Raw genomic sequence first — 7,963 nt, 5'->3', positions numbered from 1 at the left:
CAAGTACTCTCAAACTTTTTTTTTTCTCATACACCAGTATGGCCTGAGGTCCTCGATGGCCCCCTCAGTGCACACCCCGTGGGTGCTCTTGAAAGATGCAAAAGAGGTCGACATACGGTTGCAGAGCAATTTCTTGTCTTTCGTCCAACACCGGGGTTAATTCCTCCTGCTCCGCGCCGTGTTACATCTCTGACAGCGTGCTGGCAATTTTTTCACATTTTGGTAATATCTCACCCCCTTTAAAAAACCTTTCCCCCACTTTTTCTAAACTAAATAAAATATTAGTACCTCGTGGTTCAAGTGACAAGTGTGATCTGTCATGGTCTGGGAAGGAAAGGCCAGGTTGATGTGTGTGGGATTGGGGTGGTGGTGATCACATGTATTTGAATGCCAAAGGAAAAGCACAGAAGATCTATGGCAAAAGTGGGTTGTCTTATCCGTCCGCGTTAACTCTTCTCCTCCTTACCCTACCCAGTTCCAGTCTATTTTTCAAGCACAGTCCACACACCCAGCCACTTACGTATGCTGTATAAGCTCACCCATCTTCTTCCCATCTCTTTTCTTCTTCTTTTTTTTTTTTTTAAATCTCTTTCTTTTCTTCTTACCCCTCAACCACTGCTAAACACAAAACAAACTCTGCTCGCGACCTCTGCGTATGGGTGCCCACAAACACAACTTTCACACCCAAAAAGTGATGTCAAAGTTTTTCGCGGGGTCGACTGTAAATAAACTTCTGTGAGGGGAATAAGGCAAACTGCCCCGGTAACTGCATATTCGCCGACTCTCAGCTCGGCACTAGCCCCCCATTTAACAATTTCATGCGACGTCATTATCGGTAAAACAAATACACTTTCAGCTGCCTCGCGGAAACGACCTCCGCCAGGCCCAGACCGTCGGGTGGCGAGAAAAGGGAGAGAGGTAAGTCTTTAGCAACACGTGCAGTAAGTTGATCACGAGCACCCAACTTGTGTTTGCCATAGAAATTTTATCAGCACTGCAGTGACAGCGACAGAGATAGGTGTAAGCGGATCCAAAGGCCCCCGCTAAGGGGAGCGGGGGATGAAAGGAGGGAAAGGGGGTACAGGAATTTGTCGGGTGGGGGGAACCCGGCGATGGAAGTGTTGTTGAAGTCGAAAACGCTGTTAGCTCCAACGACTTTCACCAGCGGCCCACACGTACAACCCCACCACTACCACCACCACCACTTCCACCCCCTCATCCCGACCTAACCCTCTCTTCAGCTGTTGCGAGTTCTTCGCCAAGCTTCGCATCTTCCCCACCCCACCTTTTCCGAAGCCATAGACTGCGAAAAATCAACAGATTTATATGTAGCCCCGGCCTGGAGCGCCAGGCCTGACGGTCTGACATGCAGGCTGGCGAGGGTCAGTGTGTTGGAGAACTTTACTGCGTCTCTAGAGGTCACGGCTCGTACGCAACGCGCGCCGAGTTCTTCAAACGACAAGGCTTCTCGGGATTAACGAGGGGGGAAAAAAAGATTAAGCGAAAGAACGTTCCCTTTTTTCCATCAAGATGCTCTTGGGCCCTGGTCTAACGACGTGTGAAATACGTCAGGCTCTCTCCCATTCTCTCTCTTCCTCTCACACACACACTGTTACTCTATCTGCAACACGCGCGAGCACGCGCACACACACACACTATACCTCTCCCACTCTCCCTCCCACACACAACATTCAGAGAGAGAGAAAATCCCAAAGCACGTTCACTGATGTAAAGAAGAGAGAAAGGTAAGCACAAAGATACTGCATGGAGAAAGTATGTCCACAGAAAAATTGCTTTTTTTTTTTTTTTTTTTTTTTGCTTTATCTTCCTTGTCATTGCTCAGATGCATCAGAATTTATCATTTATCATCAAATATTCACACAGTCTGGAATTATTTTTTTTTTACGCGAGTAAACACAGAGCTGCGTGCTGCGCGATGACTTCCTGTATGCTCTGATCACTGACTCTTCGTCTTCTTGGTGGACCAGATGACGAATAGCCAAGGTGAGAGCCTCAAACATGTGGACAAAACATCCCTAGTCATCTTGCCTGTCCACTGCCTTGCTGTGAGTCCCGGGCAAAAAGAAGCCTTCTCATCAACCTCTTAGTAGGAGGGTTATCCTGCGATCCATTTTATCTCCCAGACGCTGTTTCGGTCCGCAAAAACCGCAATTAGCTTTGTTACGAGAGTTTACCGAGAGGAAGACCAAAGCAAATCAGCGCCGAGACCCGGGTTAAGGGCTAAGGTTCCCGTGTTCGTCGTTGTCGTCTCTGATCGCGCGGCTTTTCATCTTCTTCGTGGACCGTATGTTTGGAACTTTGCTTGAGGTACTGAAGAAGAGTGTTCTCGAGTCTACACAGTTTTTAATTAGGAAGCTTCCAGTAGTTTCTCTCTCCCCTGTGTCTCTTTTTTTTCACTTTGTATCAAATGTCTGTAAATTCTTAAATACTTTCTTCCCACTTTGCTGTCGACATATCATTAGTTCTAAATTTCACCCCTAGGTTAAGAATAAATTATCAAGTTGCCTTGACTAAGAATTCTAAAAAGTCAATCAGCAATTTTTTTTCTAAATAAAACGTCCGCACAATCGTTTATGAAGAAAGTAATTAATATTCATTGGTCGAGTTTTTTTCTCAGAAATAAAAATGCTGGTCATCATAAAATCCCAGTGGTACAGGTACAGATGACGTAAGACAACTTGTCTGCTCAAATGAAAGCAAAGTCGCTGATAATGAAAAGGTTTTCGGTAAGAAGTTCTGTTTTTGACAAAACCTGAATCCTCTACTCGAGATTTACTGTACGTGCTACAGCATAATTTTCCACTTTTATGTTTGTGAATGTAAATGTTAAAGCGCAAAAATGGAGTGATAAAGCGTTAAAAAAATTGTATGATTCATACATAGCTGGGACCGAAACTGCACGGATCATTGAAATCAACGTTAACGTCCTCCAAGAAGATAACAACCGGACGAAAAGCCCAATTTGACCCTTGTAGATAGAGTTAAGTGTAAACTGAATAGTTTTCCACCCATTTGGTTCGAATACATTCTTGAATGTAAAGTGTAGCAATCGTCAAATCGGAGGAAAGAAACTGTGCTGCCAGAGGGCGCGAACCACTTACAACGCTTTCAAAGTTCAGACCCATGTGTAGTCTGTTTTTGTGTGTCTTTTTTCTTACTCTTTTTTTTTTTTTAGAATGGATTTTTTTTCAGAATTATCTTTATGCGTTTACCTTTAAAATAGTGCTTTATTTTCAAACTAAACACTGAGAAGAAATTGTGTACACGACTGTAGGAATGTCAGACTGTGTCTTGGAGAATTAGTGTATCCTCATACATAGAAGCAAACACACATAATAACACTTGTATAATATAAAAATTATGAGGAGATCCCTACTTTAAAAAAAACCCCTAAGTTTAAGAAAAAAAAATTCCACATTGCAAGCCTGCCGTGGTGAGTTAACAGTTAGAGGTCTTACCTATCTTGACAAGCGCACCTGCTCTCTTCTATAGCTGTAACACACTTTCATCTTCTGTTCAACAAGCCCCAAGTGTCCATCCTCTCATTGTTCCATTAAAGTGGTTGCATTAAATACCACAGATACCAATCTGACCCCTACCCCTCGCGCGCGCATACCCACTCAATCACTCCTCCTCTCTCTCTTTCACACGCACGGTGTTCATCGTCCGCCATGCAGCGTACGTCATTTCACAGCCGCTGAACCCCGAAGAGAATCGAACGTGCATCGAGCGAGCAATGGCGCTGCACTCTCATTTGTCGCGAGCGAACGAAGTGGCTGGCAATTACTGCACACGCGCGAACAAAGCCCGCCAACTGTACCATTGTGTGGCTTGTCGCTCCAAGAGGCGATTGTGTGTCTGTCTCTCCACAGCTAACGGTGTGTGGCCGCCATCGCCCACTGCTGGATGATGACCCTGGACGCATCCGCGCTTCTGATTCACGTCATGGCGGTGGACATGGTCGTCCTCAAGGAACCGCAACATTCTTTGGTTCACTCTACCATTCGCAGCCGCAGCATGGCAGCCCCCCCTGCACTAATCAGTCTTAAACACAACTCAAAAACATAAATCGCTATTTTGGAATGTTTTTGCATCACTCGTCAATCGATGCCTGAAGGTATAGATCGTGTGATCTCATATTGCTCTAAAGGCAACAGGAAATCACAACGAATTTTACAAGATATGGAAACTGAAAGCAAGAAATGAAATAAAAACACTCCTCTCTGCCATGTTTATTTCTTTAAAATGATTCACTGATATTTATGCTGACATAAATGTACTATTTCGTGTTTAAAATTGCCGTTCCTTCCCTGAATACAACTTCTAAGCAGTTAACTTTGCGTACGTCTGTTAGCGGTTGGGATTTTTTTAAATTAAAAAAAAAAAGGGGGAAAAAAAGCTGCACAGGTTTCTCAGGTCTGGGTGAGGTCTCCTCGCAGGAAATTCGTTTAAGTGGTTACGGAAATGAACAGTTCTCGTCCAGGTTTGTCCTATCGACCATTCGACACCTATAAATAAATAAAAAGGCTGTTGAGAGTCTGGATAGCTGTCTTTGCGAACATTTAGCTGCGTACAAAAACAAAAAAATGCTCTGTGGTTGAAAGTATATCGAAAACTTGAAGGCTGCACCCAGACTATGCTGGCTCCGACACCAGCACCTCCTCGTCTACTTGTCCCACGTCACACAATTGAATGCAGTAATTGATACTTCTTTTGAAAAAAAAAACAACAACCTATTTGCACAGGCATTGGCGCACCCATGCGTGACACTCTCTTAATGTTCCTTTTTGTGATGAAATCACAGTAAACTTGAGAATAATAGCTACCTCGTAGGTTCTTACCACTTCATAAAAGGGGATTATTACAACAATCAGCCACATGTGGCGCAGGTTTAACCAGTTTACTTTTGGAGTCGAGGGTTCGCTTATTTCCTGCACATCTGTCGCTCATCATTTCAAAGTCGTGCAAATTCCATAAGACCAATTATGTTAACAACTTTCATTTTAAAAGTACTAAAAAAATTAATGAAACATGAACGAATACATTTTCTCAATCATTTGATTGTCAGTTTTTTGTAAATGCTTTCAGAGCGTGTGTCCCAAACACGTCCTGTTTTCATATTTTTCAACTAACACGTTAAAGTCGCTTTATTTTCCACGAGAAATAAGTTGTTAGAAAATGATGGCAAAACCTCAAGCCTCACTCTGGTTCATATCATAACAAGTAACATCTTAACAAGCGATTAAGAAGTCTAGAAACTTGGTTGTATGAGCGACTGGAAACCTCAGGCCGGGGAAACATCGACTCGAAGAAAATTACGAAAATAGAGAGGAAGAAAGAAGGGCTGGTGAGTGGCAAGCTATTACTTTTACAGCATTCGAAATTAACTAGAGGAAATGTCACGTGACAGCCTTGCAACATCCATGGCTCACAAAGTTTTTATTGCCATCTAACTGACGGCACTCGTGCCACGTTCGTTATAAACAGATGAGATAACCGCAAGCGGCCATGATGCATGAACTTTGCAAACCTATATTTGGATGTTTTGTAAAATGAGTCACGGTGTGAAGGAAAATTGCCATCATTATTCTACCAAATCAATATAAAACTTTAAGCACCCATTTTCCACCAGCCTAACTGAACAATGTTAACTTTATGGGTCCTGTACGAACTCCGTTACACTGTGCCCTTTATTTGGCCTGTCAATGGGTGCATGCAGAGGAACCACCGAAGACAGCCTGTTATCTTCCATCACATCCAATCTCACCTTTAACTTTAAAAGCAACACCTGGAAACACGATCTCCGCTGCTTTTCACCTCTGAGTTGGTGAAGAGATTGAAGGATGAGATTGTGCTGGTGATAGAGCTTGGCGAAGATTTATCAGTCATGACAACATCGACGCATTGCTCTCTCCTTTTGCGTGGGCAGAAAAGAAGTGCCTCACGTGGTACGTCGACAGTTTAAAGATGTTATGAAAAGAAAGGAATGAAAAAAAGAGCTATAAAAAAGAAAAAAAAGAGAGGTATAAAAGAGCTATGAAGGAACAAGCCGTTGTTAAAAATATACAAAAATAAAAATTTTTCACATGAACTTCGCGACCACGAAGACGACAAGATTGGAGATATGAAACAAATCGGAATGTAGGTAGACCAAACTGAGGTAAGTGCATTCAGGACACGGACTCATGGGTCAGTGAAAAGGCGGACAAATTAAATATATATCACTCATAAAAGTTTAGACATGAACTAATATCCCAAACCTTGGTGCAATTATTTTGCACGTGCAAAACCGTTGGAGAATCCATCTGGATTGTGCCTCACGATCTATCTTGCCATTGCATTCCGCGCGCGTGTAGACGCGTCTGCACACGTGGATGCTTTTTAAAAAGTCTTGAAAGTTCACATACCGACCACGACTTTAACTTGAGTGCAATGTGAACTGAAGTCGACGTACGGTTTCGCACGTCTTGGGGGTTGAATCCGTCTCCATACAGACTTCGCAGAGGTGAGAGGTCAACTTGATAGCACAAGCAGGGTCAAAATTATTTTCCTCTTCTTTTAAAATAAGACAGCAGTGGAAAACGCAAAACTAAAAATAGAAGTACGATAATGCTGCCAAGCCTGAATTTTTTTTATTTTTGGTTTGGCAGCTCTTTTCTGCATATTATCCGGCACAAGATGTTCCGGATTATCAGACTTCCGGTTGCGCACTGTGTTGATACGCATCAGTTCCCGTCCCCCCTACTACTTCCGTGGCCGGTCGATGCCAAGCAAATGTTCCAAAAGTCAATGCAGTCGATTTTTAAAAAATGCATAAAATACCTATCACAGAATTGATCTGCACAGAAACGTGACACTTACTTGCTATTGACACCATCGCAACAACCTTCTTGATCTGACACTTTGTAGGAAGGGTGTTAGGAAATATGGTCAAAGTGTTCCCTGCAGGCAAATTCAATGGAGTGGAAGAATGAGTAGATAACATTGAGATGTCTGCTTTGGGATCTCATTTTATGAAATTGACAAGTCTCGCCACAGCTGGTGTGCGCCTACAAATGGGGAGGTCCCGGTGTTAACGCCCTGCCTGCTGCTGAGGAACCTCTAAGGTACTCCGCTCTGACCTCCATGACACGCTCTGCTCTTTCATCAAGGCCTTATTCTTTTGTAGATTGACAATGTGTATGGTTGTTGTTGTTGTTGTTGTTGTTGTTGTTGTTGTTGCCTTTTCATGGCGAGTTAACTTCATGCTTCCTCCTTTTTACCAAACAACAAATGAAAATAGCAAGAATGGAATTCGAGGTTAACTTTTGTTCATCATGGGGTAAACAACAACAACAAAAAAAAAAAACCATCAGGAAGCTCTATCTGATCGGCCCCTGCTGTACGTTGACAGCGATCGAAACCGCCAGGTGACTTGTCCCTTTGATGTCTGAAACTCGAGATTTAATGTAGTGGTAACAACTGCAATGGATAAGTAACTTAGCTTGAAAAGTACATAAAACACCTTCTCTAATTATAAAAAAAAAAAAAAATGGATGGGGCGATATTATGAAAGCATTACTGAATGTTTTAACCTATAAAAGTGATTTCACAAAAGTCATGGATTATAAAATAATGCCAGCCAATGCAAATGTCACTACTTCAGATTTATTTGTCTTTTGCTGAATGAACTGCAGTTGACATATTCGGTGTGGGACAGTGCTTCTTCTGTAAAGAAGCTTCTATAATTAACAACACTATGTTTGGTAATTATAATGTTTATATTTTTCAAGTTATTATCATTTACTGAAGACAGCAATTACTCTTTTCTCACTACAAAAATTACACTTTCTTTTACTAAAATCAAAGTTTAAAAGAGTTGATGGGTAGTCAACAAACTAGATTTAATTTCCTTCCCCCTATTTTTTGCCTTCCCAAAAAACAAAATTCCTCCCTTTTCTTA

The sequence above is a fragment of the Pomacea canaliculata genome, linkage group LG2 (assembly GCF_003073045.1).
Source record: "Pomacea canaliculata isolate SZHN2017 linkage group LG2, ASM307304v1, whole genome shotgun sequence".
Classification (NCBI taxonomy): domain Eukaryota; kingdom Metazoa; phylum Mollusca; class Gastropoda; order Architaenioglossa; family Ampullariidae; genus Pomacea; species Pomacea canaliculata.
This window is presented reverse-complemented; position numbering follows the sequence as displayed.